This window comes from Mandrillus leucophaeus, unplaced genomic scaffold (assembly GCF_000951045.1).
Source record: "Mandrillus leucophaeus isolate KB7577 unplaced genomic scaffold, Mleu.le_1.0 Scaffold194, whole genome shotgun sequence".
NCBI lineage: Eukaryota > Metazoa > Chordata > Mammalia > Primates > Cercopithecidae > Mandrillus > Mandrillus leucophaeus.
In genome coordinates, this window is record NW_012101965.1 from 997,994 (window position 1) to 1,013,902 (window position 15,909).

A 15,909-nucleotide genomic window follows, 5' to 3' on the forward strand; every position below is an offset into this window, starting at 1 on the left:
CCCAGGCCAAGGGGGCAGAGGAAGTGCTGCCTCAGAAGAGGCAGGGCCCCAGGCTACAGAGCTGTCCGCTGCCTTGGGGTGAAGAGTGGCCCTACACCAGCCCACGCTGAGCAGAATGAATAGCGGAGTGGGCCAGGTGGTTGATCTCTAAGCTGCAAAAACTGCTGTTGTTGTGAGGTCACTGCCTGGACCTGGTGCCCTGGCTGCCCTCCTGTGCCCAGAAAAGAAGGGGCTATTGCATCCTACCAGCTACATTCCCTTTCCTTCTCTTCCTCCTGTGGATTCTCCAATCCGCCATCTGGCTTTCCTCTTAAGGCCAGTTGAAGATGGTCCCTTACAGCCTCCCAAGTTAGATTAGTGATATGAAATCCTCCTTTTCCTGGCCCTGCCTCCTTCCCTGTCCCCAGCCCTGCAGAAGGCAATTTTTGGTCTTCTTCCCCAATTATTTTCCAAGTAGATTTTGTTTACCCTACTCCCCAAGTCCCTGAGCCAGAAGTTGGGTGCTTCAACTCCCAAACCTTGAGGGTCCAGCCTCCCCCGTGTTGAGTTTTTACTCTCTGGTGCTCTGCCTAGTGTTACCTGGGCCGGGGGAAAGCGGGGGACACTGCCCTGCCTAGAGTTCTGTTCAAGTTCAAACCTTCAGCTTGTGAATCAACTGTGTCTCTTTTTTTGACTTGGTAAGCACGTATTAGGCTTTGGGGCCAGGGAGAGGTCTATAATGTGAAATAACTTCTCCTTACCTTTTCTTCTCTAATTTTTATAAATAACTTTTCATGGCCAAACCCCAGATTTGTATTTTTTTTTTTTTTTCTAACTGCTAAAACCATTCTCTTCCACCTGGTTTTATTATAACAATTGGAAAAGGAATACATGTCCCTTAAATTTTTTTTTGTTAGATGTATTCTTTATTTTTTCCAAGAGATTTATTGAGATATAATTCATATACAATATAGTTCACCCATTTAGAGTGAACTAGTCAACAGTTTTTAGGATCTTTAGAACTGGGCAACCATCATCACAAGGTGAGAACATTTTCATCACTCCCCACCCTTAAAGAAACTCTGTAACCTTTAACCACCACCTCCCAATTTCCTATTCCCCATGCCTAGGCAACTACTAATTTGTTCTGTGTCTCTATAGTTTTGTCTATTTAGAACATTTCATATGAATGGACTCATAATAGTATGTGATCCTTTGTGACTGGTTTATTTAACTTGGCAAAATGTTTTCAAGGTTCATCTGTGTTGTGGCAGGTACTCCATTTCTTTTCATAGCTGATTAATAGTCCATTGGATAAAGATTTTATTTATCAGTTCATCAGATGAGGGACATTTGGGCCATTTTCAGCTTTTGGTTATTATAAATAAAGCTGCTATACATGTTTGTGTACATGTTTCTGTGTGCATGTATGTTTTCATGTCTCTTGGGTAAACATCTAGGAGTGGAAGTTCTGGGTCAAATGGTAACTCTATGTCTCTTATGTTTAACTTTTTGAGGAACTGCCAGACTGTTTTTTTGCCACTTTACATTCTCACCAGCAGGGTATGAGCATTCTATTTCTCCACATCCTCGTCAACACGTGTTATTATCTGGCTTTTGGATTCTAATCATCCTAGCAGGTGTGTGCTATGGTTTGAATGTTTGTCTCTCCGGAAACTCATGTTGAAACTGAATCCCCAATATGGCACTATTGAAAGGTGGGGCCTTAAAAGGTGATTGGGTGATGAGGGCTGTGAAATCAATCCATTCATGGGTTAATGGATTAATGGATTATTGGGTTAGCACAAGAATGGGACTTGTGGCTTTATAAGAGGAAGGAGAGAGACCTGTGCTAGCACACTGAACCCCATCACCATGTAATGCTCTGTGCTGTCACAGGACTCTGAAGAGAGTCCCCACCAGCAGGAAGGCCCTCACCAGATGTGGCCCCTTGACCTGGAACCTCCCAACCTCCATAACTGTAGAAAATAAATTCCTTTTCTTTATAAACTACCCAGATTCAGATTTTCTGTTATAAGCAATAGAAAATAGACTAAAACAGTGCACCTGGTGCTTTAAAATATTTTTTGAGATATAATTCGCATAGCATCAGTCACTATTTTAAAGTGTACGATTCAGTGACTTTTAGTATATTCACTATGTTATACAAACATCATTACTACTAATTTCTAATTCTAGAATATTCCATCAGTCCAAACAGAAACTCCATGTATTTTAGCAATCACTGTTCATCTCCCTTGCCCCAACCTCTTGCAGCCACGAATCTACTTTCTGTCTCTATCGATTTGCCTCTTCTGGATATTTCGTACAAATGGAATCATGTATTATAATATATGATATTTCGGCCAGGCGCAGTTGCTCACGCCTGTAATCCCAGCACTTTGGGAGGCTAAGGCGGGCAGATCACCTGAGGTTGGGAGTTCGAATCCAGCCTGACCAACATGGAGAAACCCCATCTCTACTGAAAATACAAAATTAGCCAGGTGTGGTGGCACATGCCTGTAATCCAGCTACTCGGGAGGCTGAAGCAGGAGAATCGCTTGAACCTGGGAGGTAGAGATTGCAGTGAGCCGAGATCCTGCCATTGCGCTCAAGCCTGGACAACAAGAGTGAAACTCCGTCTCAAAACAAACAAACAAAAAAACAATTATATGTGATATTTTGCAACTGGCTGCTTACTCTTAGTGTAATGTTTTCCTTTATGTTGTAGCATTACCAGTATTTAATTTCTTTTTAATTGCCAGAAAATATCCATTGTATGGGCCTAGTGCTTCTAAAGCATTTGATGTCTTCTCTTTTCCTTGCCCTTCCCTGCCCAAACAACTGTGCAGTGGCCTGAGGACTCATGGCACTTTCTAGTGGTTCTGTCAGATATATTATTATGCAGAGCTAAGTTTGATTTACTTAGTAAAGGCTAAATAATGAATGTTTACTTATTTTTAAAAATAGCTTGTTTAGTTTAACTATGTAACAGATGTGATCCATTGCTTAGGTGACTTTGCAAAGCTGAAAGTACAACTTTATCACAGGTCTTTTTTAAAAAAAGAAAAAGGATGTAATTTACATCATTGCTTAATAAATCTGTTATTTTAATCTACAGAGTATTTTTACATTTATCAATGTCATTTTTGGAGGGCAATATTTTATTTGCGGAAAATCTGAGATAAAATTTGGAGACTTTTTTTTTAGGGTTTGGAATATGCAATTAGTGAAGGTAATAGCAGATGACTAGGCTGCATTATCTGTATTTACAAGGCAGTAACTAGTCATATAAAAGAACAGAGGGAGGAAAGAAAAGGATTTATTTCAAAATCGTAGGATTTCAGTTTAGAACAAGTTTAATAAAGTTTAACAAACTTTAAATTTTTTAAATTAAAGTTCATAAACAATCTTCATTCAAGTTTTATATTGTTATTTCAAAATAATTGAGTTAGTTTTAGTTTTCTTGTCAATTAAAGTAATTTTTTATTAGCTTATATTTCATCAATGTTTATGTGACACTATGAAGCAGATATTTTATTTAAGCTTTACAGCAAATTTTGAGATAAGTTCTATTTTCCGCATTTGGAAATCTATGAGCTGATGGGGGAGGGGCAGAGCACCCAAATGTTTCTTCTTTTTGTCTTTCAAAAGTACTATTTATCTTCAGTTAACAAGCGATATTTTATTTTTGTATTTCTTCATTTATTCATTTATTTAGAGACAAGGTCTTACCCTGTCACCCAAGCTGGAGTGCAGTGGTATAATCACGGCTCATGCAGCCTCGGCCTCCCCAGGCTCAAGCAATCCTCCCACCTCAGCCTCCTGAGTAACTGAGATTACAGGGGCATGCTACCACACCTGGCTAATTTTTTGGTTGTTTTTGTAGAGAAAGGGTTTTGTCACATTGCCCAGGCTGGTCTTGAACTCCTGGGCTCAAGTAATCTGCCCACCTTGGCCTCAGAAATTGCTGTGATTATAGGCCTGAGCCACCGTGCCTGGCCTTACAAGTGGTATTTTAGGAACAGATATTTAGCATTGTGTTTGGTGAGGAAAGACTAAGTTATGCTGTGGAAACAACTTCACATAGCACTGGCCATAAGCAACAGCTGATTCCTTGCTCATGCAGAGTCCTGTCTGGGTCTGAATGAGGATTTTGGACAGCCCCTTTCCATGAGATGGTACAGCGTGGCACCTCCACGATCACCCTGGCAAGGGAAGAGAGCACTGAGAGACCCACACCAGTAATACAGCCAGTTCTCATTATTTGTGGTAGTTACATTCCTTAAAGTAACCATAAACACCGACTTAGCAAATACTGACCCATTGCTCCCAGGGGAAATATAGAGTTAGGTTCCTGTAAGCCTCTGGTCACGCTATTTTCAGTAACCAGTCAATACATAACCTTGTTTTATGTGTGTTTCTGCATAAATATATCTTATTTAACAGGTGTTATTGATTCATTAACATTGAACTCACAACCAACAGCATTATAACTCATGACTGAATGACACACGTCTTCTCCATAAGGCACATCACAGCCTTCTTGCACTTAGGAACACTAGACAGCACATCAGCCCTAAGCCTGGGGGCTGTTTTTTGTTTTGTTTTGTTTTTGTTTTTGAGACGGAGTCTCGCCCTGTCGCCCAGACTGTTGTGCAGTGGTGTGATCTCCACTCACTGCAACCTCCGCGTCCCGGGTTCAAGCAATTCTCCTGCCCCACTAGCTGCCCGAGTAGCTGCGATTACAGTTGCATGCCTCCATACGCTTGAGGACTGTTTTAAACAGCAAACAAAAAGCACAAAAATGCAAAAACGGTGGCACTCCATAGACTGTGAAATGGACATTGTCTACCGCACAAGAGCTAAAACAAGACAGAGCTTGCCTCATCCAACTTCAGCTAGGAATGTGTACACTGGGCAACCTGTATTTTCCAAAGCTCTGTGCCTGCATATGTCTGAGAGTGACCAGAAAATGCTGTGAGTATTGACTATGGAGTTACAAAGATATTTTAGCAAGCAGGCAAATTTGCAAATATGCAAATATGGAATTTGTGAATAATGAGGATCAACTGTAAATGCTTCCTGCAGTAAGTTACATAGGTTATTTCCATCCGCTTTCATTGACCAAAGCAAGTCACCGGGCCTTGATTAACCTCAAGGGGGTGCAAAAATGCTGTCAATCTGTGTTTTTAAAGGAGAGCTCAAAATATTTGAGAAAAGCCTGTCTGTAATATCATTAAGTCACACGTTGTTTATTTATTCCATACTTGTGGCGGATTTTTATTTCCCAAAGATGGTTGCAACATTATCTTCCATCCAATGTGCTGTTCTTATAACGTGACTTTGACATACCTCTAATTAAGAGGTGGACATCTCTTCTCCCTTTCCTTGAAACTTGGCAGGCTTATGATGACAGTAGAAGGCTAGATCATTAAAGTTGTCCACCTAGTTTTCTTTAGGACACTTGCTCTTAGAATCTAACAGCCATGCTGAAAGGAACCCCAAGCAGCTCCATGAAGAGTTATGTGTAGTATATCCTAGCTGAGGACCTGGCTGACAGCTGGTATCAACCGCTGCCCATGTTGAGTAAGTAAGTGTTCAGATGATTCCAGCCCACCATTGAGTCACCTCCAGACATCCTTGAGTCTTCCTCCCGAGGTCCCAGAAGTCATAGAGGAGATACAAGCTATCCCTGCAGTACTCACAGAAACTGTGAGGATAAGAAAATGGTTATTTTAAAAAATGACTTTATGTTTGGGGTAATGTTTTTCAGAAAGAATAACTTGAAAAGTATTTATTCTATGCAGTATTGTAGTAGGTTTTGGTGGGTGGTATGTAGTTCGGCTCTGTCCCCACTCAAATCTCATTTTGAATTGTAATCCCTACTTGTCAGGGGAAGGGCCTGGTGAGAGGTGATTGGATCATGGGAGTGGACTTGCCCCTTGCTGTTCTTGTGATAGTGAATTCTCACGAGATCTGGTTGTCTGAAAGTGTGTGGTACTTCCCCCTTCACTGTCTCCTGTTCCACCATGGTAAGACGTGCTTGCTTCCCCTTCACCTTTTGCAATGATTGTAAGTTTTCTGAGGCCTCCCAACCATGCTTCCTATAAAGCCTGCAGATCTGTGGGTCAATTAAACCTCTTTTCTTCATAAATTACCCAGTCCCAGGTAATTCTTTACAGCAGTGTGAGAACGGACTAATACAGTGGGTTTTAGCAACAAATAGTATTTGATTTTGGCCTTTCTGGGGTCATCCATGCACTCATAACATAGTTAAATATCTGGTCTTCTTGGCTTTTTTTTTTTTTTTTTTTTTAAAGACACGGCCTCACTTTGTTGCCCAAGTTGGAGTGCAGTGGCTATTCGCAGGCACAGTCACAGAGCACTACAGCCTTGAACTGCTGTGCTCAAGGTATCCTCCCACCTCAGCCTCCTGAGTAGCCAGGACTACAGCTGCATGCCACCGCTCTCAGCAGTTACCTAGTTATCTGGTCCCCTTATGGTTACACGTGTCTCATATGTGATAACTGTAAAATGGGTAGCAACTTGGTATTCTAACAAGAAATTTAGTCTTTTCTTTTGGCTGGCTTCTCCTTCAGTTTTGATGAGAATTAGAGTACCCATTAATGATTTAGACGCAAAGCAACCCATGAAGCACCTCCTCCACTGAGCTCTTTGCTCTGTGCCTGATCCATAATTGCATGCTAAATGTTGAATGAATGCCAGTCATAGAATTTGGCAGACACATAGATAGGAATTGAGTGTTTTTAGGAACACCTGGGAACCACCTTTCTTATCTGTCACAGAAAATGAAGAGACACTGAGTTGTGGGGTTGAGGATAAAAAAGCTAAAGTCTCAAGCTGGAAATGCTTTTAAAAATTAAAATACCAATTTTAATCAGAGTGAGGCTTGATATAACTTGTAAGTCTGTTGGAGGTGTTTATGAAAAAAGAGAGGCTCATCCATACTGATTTTAAAAGATTTATGCTTTGAAGTAAAAATAGATGACCAAATATATCACAACTAGATAACTCACATTCTCAAAAGCACTTAAAAAAACTAATCTTTGATGCAGCTAAGATAAAATGTTTCTAATAGATCACTTGATGAAAGACCATTTTCCAAACATTTAGTGCTGCTAAGATGTTTCCTTGAACTATTACATGTGGGGTTTCCATTGTTGCAGTAGAATTATCGTATTCTTCCTTTCTTTTTTCTTTTTCTTTTCTTTTCTTTTTAGAAATAGGGTCTTGCTCTATCACCCAGGCTGGAGTGCAGTGGCACAATCCTGGGCTGAAGCAATCCTCCCATCTCAGCCTTCAGAGTAGCTGGGACTATAGGTGCACACCACCATGGCTGGCAATTTTTTAATAATTTCTTGTAGAAATGGGGTCTTTAACTCCTGGGCTCAAGTGATCCTCCAGCCTCAGCCTCTCAAAGTGCTGGAATTACAGGTGTGAGCCACCATGCCTGGCCTGCATTATTTATTAAGACAAATTAAAGCATTAGTAGGAATTGGACTTGACTCCCTAATGACTTTGGGAACATAGGTGTCACAGAGGTTCAGTGTCCAACTTCCCAGAAGAGGAGTTCCTCTGCCTGCCTCTTTAACAGATCTGCAAACTGGTCAGTTCTCAGCCTGCTCGTAAGTCCTGCATAATGGTCTCCCCAGGTTGTTCTACAGTTGAGTGTCTACATGTGCACAATGAGACCCAGGCACAGAAGAAATAAGTAACAGATTAAAAATTGCCTCCAAGGTCATGTGTGTTGGCTCACACCTGTAATCCCAGCACTTTAGAAGGCTGAGACACGAGAGTCACTTGATCCCAGAAGTTTGAGACCAGCCTGAGCAATATAATAAGACCATGTCTCTACAAAAAAATTTTTTTTTTTAATTAGCTGGGCGTGGTGGCTGAGCCTATAGTCCCAGCTACTAGTGGGGCTGAGGTGGGAAGATCACTTGAGCCCTGGAGGTCAGGGATGCAGTGAGCCATGATCACGCCACTGTACTCGAGCTTCGGTGATAGAGCAAGACCCTGTTAAAAAAAAAACTCCACTACCATAGAGAAAAGGTTTAGTAGTAATGCCTGGAACATCTCCTCTTTGAGATCAATGCCTCTCAAGCTATCTGCAATGAAAGATCCTTTATATATTTTTAAAATTTCCAGCTCATCTTAAACCAACATCAGTGTCTACTGCACAGGACCATGTGCAGCTCATACTATAGGCTACTGAACCCACAAGTTCTGCAGTAATTTAGTTGGTCTATACCAATATCAGTGAGATGAGTCCACTGATCACATGCATGGATTTTGTAAAAAAATAAGTTGCTATGAATGTCTCTAAACATGAAACCAGCCCAATTGTGCCATAGAACTGATGTTCATGGTTTCTTTTGAATAAACAGAAATTGGCCCAGTGGTAAAACTTTAGAAAGTTATCTTTGTCTTATTTGAGTTCCTTTCTCAGGAAACCAACCCTCAGGCCTCCCAGATAGTATCAAGGAACTGAAACTTACAAGATCATTGCATCTGGCCAATGAGAGGCCAGATCCCTTACCCTTCATGATTGTCTAACTGACCACTTGCCTCCTGTTAACCAACTCCTCTTCCTTACCCCTTCCTAACTCCTGTTTTCCCACACATAGTTATATTTCCTCCCTGCTACATACACCCCTAATTTTAGTTGGTTGGGGATTTGAGACAGATCTCTCATCTCTTCAGCTGCAGCACCTGAATAAAGCCTTCTTCCCTGCCAATACTTGTCTCAGTGATTGGCTTTCTGTTTGGTGAGCAATGGGACTTAGATGGAACCCCTGGTGTTTTAGTAACAAATGCTTACTCTCAACTTCTCCTATTATCTTATCTCAGACTCTCAACAAATAGCTTGTGAGCCAGCATCAGTTCATGGACCATAACTCGAAGAACACTAATTTAGATGACTATCCCTGTCTCCTGTCCAGCTGAAACCTGATTTAGCCTTTCCAATCATTGCAGTACTTCTGGGGTTGACTCTCTGGATACTTAGCTTGTATTTATACTTAAGGAAGACTACAGTGTATTAACATGGATTAGATGATATTATTTTATAGTCTATACTCATAATTTTCATTGCTATAAATTTAAATATATAAAATTATATTTTACTTGGTTTTATTATTTGTTTATTTAATATTTAGAAATATTTTTTTTCCAGGTTCATATTTGTACACATTGACTATCACATGATGAGCTGACATTATTTAGCTTCTTCAGGCATGAGGACTTAATGGATGAGGTACAGGCAGGCTGGAATCCATTAATGTTGCTTTCACAGCTAGCGTTTCTTTAGACATTCACTTAAAGTATAGGACAATCAAAGTCATGCCCCTTTTTGTGGCTAGTACGCAATTCGTTCTACTTGTAAGAGTGTTAAGTGTTGGGATATTGTTAATACCAGTGAACAGGAATTGGGCATCAGTTTCTGGACTGCCATGATTTTAGTCTCACCACAGTCACAAAATCTGTAGCCTGCGTCCTTCAACGTGGGCAGCCACCCTCCGCCAGGTCAGAGAGGGTGCCTCCGCTTGGCTTAAACCCACATGTAAGAATCTGGGTTTCCATCTGAGCTCTGCCACTTTCTGGCCCTGGGCCCGGGATTCAGCCTCACCAAATCTCTTTCTTCATTGGTACAAATAGCTGGGTATTCATCACATACAATTTTGAGGATTCTAAGAGGAAATGCCCAGTTACTGCTTAGCCCAATATTTTGCATGTTGTGTCCCCATAAATGATAGTTGTGAGTATGGTTTTTTGTGAATGAAAACTCTGGGTCATTTCACTAAGCCCTGAGATCCATTAATTGAACTCGCCTGGTCCTCTGTCCATTAGAATCTCCAGGCATGAGAACTTAGTGGATGACGTACAGAAAGGTTGGAATCCATCTGTATTGCTTTCACAGCTAGAGTTCCTTTAGACCTTCACTTGACGTAGAGGACACTCCATTTGTAATAGTTGTTCTGTCCTCAAGGCAGATATGTGTTTGAACACTGGATTGTCCCAATAGCCCTCTGAAGTAGATCCTATTAATATGATAAAAGAATAAATAAATAATGAATAATTTAGAGATGAGAAGATTCAATGATGTGTTCTTGTACATTCTGCATATAGAAGAAAACTTATTAACATCACTTTGTAACTTATTGTTATGATGGCATTAGCAAAATGGGAGAAAATAAGGGAAGGAAAGTCTGGCTAGGACCACTGAACTTGTGTCGGGGAGGAAAGAGAAATTAATTCTTATTTTCTCTGAATAAAACATCCAATTTCCTGTTTCCTTGCCTGAATTTTGCTTGCATTGAATCAGGATAACCTCCTTCCCAGGGCTATATTGTGACCATTGCGGGCCTAAGGCACCTTCGTCTTTGTGGTTTCCACACAAAAATTATAAAATATATGAATTACATTTTATGGCTGTATTGGTATAAAGATGAATATAATCTTTGATCCCCAAAGTTTATTTTTTCTTCTGATTTTAAAATAAATTAAAACCTTTTCATGGACCCTAAAAGTAAGGTGAGCTTTGGGGATGGCGCCTCGTGTGCCTGATTGGCCCTGGTCCCACCATAGCAATTCAGATGTTTTAGTTTCCTTATGAGAGAGTGAGAGTGCTTGATGTATAACATGGGTTGGTAAATATAGAGAGGAGCTGATGCTTGCTCTGTCCTTAGGCAGATGTGTGTTTTAATATTGGATTGTCCCAATAACCCTCAGATTCTTGTAATATGATAAAGGAACAAATAAATAATGAACAATGTAGAGAAAGGAAGATTCAGCGTTTGAAATCAGAATATTTAATTTTTTCTCCACTTTGTTCAGAATCCGGTAGATGAAGAATGCAAATATTGGCCCTTCAAAACATCCAACTATGTGCATTGTATAAAAACTTTGAGGGGTTGCGTGCAGTGGCTCATGCCTGTAATCCCGGCACTTTAGGAGACCGAGAAAGGTGGATCACGAGGTCAAGAGATCAAGACCATCTTGGCCAACATGGTGAAACCTCGTCTCTACTAAAAATATAAAAATTATCTGGGAGTGGTTGCACATGCCTGTAGCTACTCAGGTTGCACAGCTACTCGGGAGGCTGAGGCAGGAGAATTCCTGGATCCAGAAGGAAGAGGTTGCAGTGAGCCAAGATTGTGTCACTGCACTACAGCCTGGCAACAGAGCAAGACTCCATCTCAAAAACAGAACAAAACAAAACAAAACAAACAAACTTTGAGGAATTGAGGACATGAAGATATATTTTACCTGTATGGCAGAGTCCCTCCCCCAGGAGCAAGAACACTGTGGGACTTAAGAGTTTTTCCACCCTGTTGCCCAGGTTGGAGTGCAATGGCACGATCATGGCTCAATGCAGCCTCAACCTCCTGGGCTCAAGTGATCCTCCCACCTCAGCCTCCTGGGTAGCTGGGACCACAGGTGTACATCACCATGCCTGGCTAATTTTTAAAAAATTTTTGTGGAGATGGTGTATTGCCTTGTTGCCCAGGCCGGTCTCAAACTCCTGGGCTCAAGCCGTCCTCCTGCCTCGGCCTCCCAAATTGCTGGGATTACAGGCATGAGCTACGATGCTAAGCCCTTTTGTGGTTTTCACTGAGCACTTTATATGGTTCTATTTTCTCTGATTTCTTACACATCAATTATTCTTATTTTTTAGTGGTGGGCCTAGAATTTGCAATATATATTTACAATGAATCCAGGTCCTCTTTCAAATAATATTATACTGCTTCATAGATAGTGCAAGTACTTTATAATAATAAAATTCTCCTAATTCCTCCCTCCTGTCTCTTATATTATGGCTGTCATGTATTTCACTTATATATAAGCACACATAATCAAGCAGGTTTTTGCTGCTATTATTTTGAACAATTAAGACTTTTATCAATTAAGAACAGAGCATATACAAAATTGCTTTACCTTTATTTATCCCCTCTATAATCCTCTTCCTTTCTTTTTTGTTTTGTTTTGTGAGACAGGGTTTCACTTCGTTGCCCAGTCTAGAGTGCAGTGGTGCAATCATAGCTCACTGTAATTACCAGCTCCTGGGCTCAAGCGATCCTCTCACCTTAGCCTTTCGAGTAGCTGGGACTACAGGAGTGCACCACCATGCCAGGCTGTTTTTAATTTTTTTAGATGGAGTTTTGCTCTTGTCACCCAGGCTGGAGCGCAGTGGCGCGATCTTGGCTCACTGAAACCTCCACCTCCCAGGTTCAAGCCATCCTCTCACTTCAGCCTCCCCAGTAGCTGGGAATACAGGCACACAATACCACGCCAGGCTAATTTTTAATTTTTTTTTTTAGAGATGGGGTTTCACCATGTTGCCCAGGCTGCTCTCGAACTTGTGAGCTCAAGCAATCTGCCCACCTCAGCCTCCCAAAGTGCTGAGATTATAGACATAAGCCACTGTGCCCGGCCAGAAAGAAGCATATTTCTGATGACCACAATTCAGTCATCATCTAAAACATGTTTTATACTATTCAAGTTCAGGGTGCTCCATTTTTCCTCATCTTCCTTAAATTATAAACCAAAACACTTTTCAGCCATAAATCGAACAATCCAGAGAGTATTTCCCAAGCAATGAATCATTTTTTATTTTTTATTAAAAAAAATTTTTTTGAGATGTAGTTTCGCTCTCATTGCCCAGGCCGGAGTGCAATGGTACAATCTCAGCTCACTGCAACCTTCACTTCCTGGGTTCAAGCGATTCCCCTGCCTCAGCTTCTCAAGTAGCTGGGATTACAGGCGCCCGCCACCATGCCTGGCTAATTTTTGTAATTTTAGTAGAGACGGAGTTTCACCATTTTGACCATGCTGGTCTCAAACTCCTGACCTCAGATGATCCGCCCGCCTTGGTCTCCCAGAGTGCTGGGATTACAGGTATGAGCCACTGCACCCAGCCTCATTTTAAAAATTTTTAATTTTGTAGAGATGAGGTCTCGCTATGCTGCCCAGGCTGGGCTCAAACTCCTGGGCTCAAGTGACTCTCTTGCCTCAGGCTCCCAAAGTGCTGTGATTACAGCTGTGAGCCACCACGCCCTTCCCTCTTCCTCCCTTTATCCAAATTTCTGACCTGTGTCATTTTCCTTATCTCTGAAGAATTTATTTTAATATTTCTTATAAAGCAGATGGCTTGGCAACAAATTCCCTCAATTTTTGTTCCTGTGAGCAAGTTTTTCTTTATCCCTCACTTTTGAAGAATAATTTTGTAGAATACAGAATTCTCAGTTGGTGTTTTCTTCCTGTCAATACTTTAAACATTTCATGCTACTCCACTTGCTTGCATGGTTTCTGAGAAGCTGAATGTCATTCTTGTCTTTCCTCTTCTATGGGTAGTGTTTCTTTTTTCCCCCCGACTTCAAGATTTTTCCTTGTGTTTGATTTCCTGCAGTTTAAATATGATATGCCTACATGTAGTTCTGGGACAATTATCCTATTTATTCTCAGGCTTCCCAGATCTGTGGTTTGGTATCTAACATTAATTTGGAGACATTTGCAGTCATTATTGCTTCAAATATTTTTTCTTTTCCTTTCTCCTTCCAGTATTCATATGCGTGTGTAACACCATTTGTAATTGTTCCTCAGTTCTCGGATGTTGTTCCTTTTTTCAGTTTTCTTCTTCGCTTTTCCATTTTGGAAGTTTCTATTGACAAACAAATCCTCACGCTCAGAGATTCTTTCTTCAGCTGTGTCTCTTCTAGTAATAAGCCATCAAAGACATTCTTCATTTGTGTTGCAGTGGTTTTGATCTCCAGCGTTTTTTGATTTTTTTCTTGCAATGTCCATCTCTCTGCTTATGTAACTCAACTGTTCCTGCATGTGATCTCCTTTTTCCATTAGAGTCCTTAGCATATTAATCCTGGTTGTTTCACATTTTGGCCTGAGAATTTCAACATTCTGCCCTATCTGAGTCTGCTTCTGATACATGCTCTGCCTCTTCAAACCGTGGTTTTGTTTTTGCTTTTGCCATTTAGTATGCCTTGTAATTTCTTGTTGAAAAGTGGACATGATGTAAAAGGAACTCTGATAATTAGGCCTTTAGGAATGTGGAGGTGAAGTGTGGGGAAGGGTGTATTCTGTAGCCCTTTAATTAGGTCTCATGTTTTAGCAAGCCTCTGCGCCTGGGTTGTAAGCTTCACAGGTGCTTCTCATTATTTCCCTCCCTCTTTAGGTGGGACAGGATGGCTAGAGGGGCTAGAGCAAGTAGTTCCCTTCTCCATGTGGAAGGCTAGTGGGGGCTGAAGCTGGGAATTTCCCTTCCCCCAGGTCAGTTAAGCTCTGGTAAAATAAAGTCTCCTGAGGGCAGGCCTTGTTAAGAACAGAATGCTCTGGTGCATTTCAAAATGGTTGCTTCCCCTGTCCCTGCCAGAAGCATAAGGGGGTTTTCTCTGATTTTCACTGTGAGAACCTGATGGGGTTCCTGGAGGTAACACTCACAAAAGCGCGGGGGCCCTCCACGAATGGCACCCCTAGAGTTTTTAAACTCTCAGAGCTTCCAGCAATTCATCAATTGCAGTTCAGGTTTTCCACCCCCAGCTGGTTCCTGGAGGTTTCGCTCAGGTAAGTTGTGATTCTCTGTGTCTGTCTGTCTCTCCGACTTTGGGGATGGCGGTTTGTCCTGTGACCTCACTTCGCTAATGGATTTAAGAAGAGTTGATTTTTCTCTTTGTTCAGCTTTTTCTTGTTGGGATGACTTCCAACTTCCTTACAAGTCAGAGCGGAAAGCAGACGTCATTTCCTTTTTATAAAATGGTAAAGATATTTTCTGGTCCACTGGTGAATTTAGTGAAATGTCCATATTCTATTCACTAATTCTATTTCCCATTCTTAACTTTTTCTTGCTAAAATTATTTTTTCCCAAAATACCTTTTAGTTGTTAACAATTTAATGCCTCTATCTGCGGATCTTCTTCAACTCCACTTTTTCTTGAAGTGCTAACAACCAAATTATTCGTGTTTGCCAGTTGTGTCAACATTTAAACAAGGATGTACTGTTTACACTGTTGTTCCCCATGTTCTGCCTGCAAATCCTGCTTTGTCAATTGAATTGGCTGCAGCTGCACATTTGGTTGATGGCGTCAGGAAACAGTTTACGGAGAATGTTGGCTTATAAGGGAAGGCCCAAAACTGTATATGCCGATCTCATTTTCTCTAAACCTGTTAACATAAATCTGTCCACATTGAAACTCACCTGTATTTTATGGTTCACTCATATTACCTAGAGTAATTGCTTTCAATCTTGGCTCCATATTAGAATCACTGGCTCTATTTCTTTCTTTCTTCTTTTTTTTTTAATTAAAATTTTTTTTTTGGTAGTGATGGGTCCTTGCTATGTTGCCCAGGCTGGGCTTGAACTCCTGGGCTTGAGTCATCCTCCTGCCTCAGCCTCCCAAAGTGCTGGGATTACAGGTATAAGCCACTGCACCTGGCCACTTCTGGCTCTATTTCTATGTAATTGGTCTGTGTGGGTCCTGGTATCCGATTTCTAAAAGTTCCTCCAAGTGATTTTACTATGCAGTTAAAGTTAAAATCCAAGAGCTAGCAAACTTTTTTTTTTTTTTAATATTTTTAAAAGTTTTGTAGAGATGGTTTAAAATTTTGTAGGATGGGGGTGGGCTTGCTATGTTGCCCAGACTGGTCTTAAACTCCTGGCCTCAAGTAATCCTCCCTTCTCAGCCTCCCAAAGTGGTTACAGGCATGAGCCACTGCGTCCAGTCATCAGCAAACTTTTTCTCTGAATGATCAGACGGTAAATGCTTTAGGCTTTGAGGGTCACAGAGTCTCTGTTGCAACTGAACTCTAACCTCATAGCATGAAAACAGCCACAGGCAAGTGAACATGGCTGTGTTTAATAAAACTTTATTTCTAGACACTGAGATTTGAGTTTATG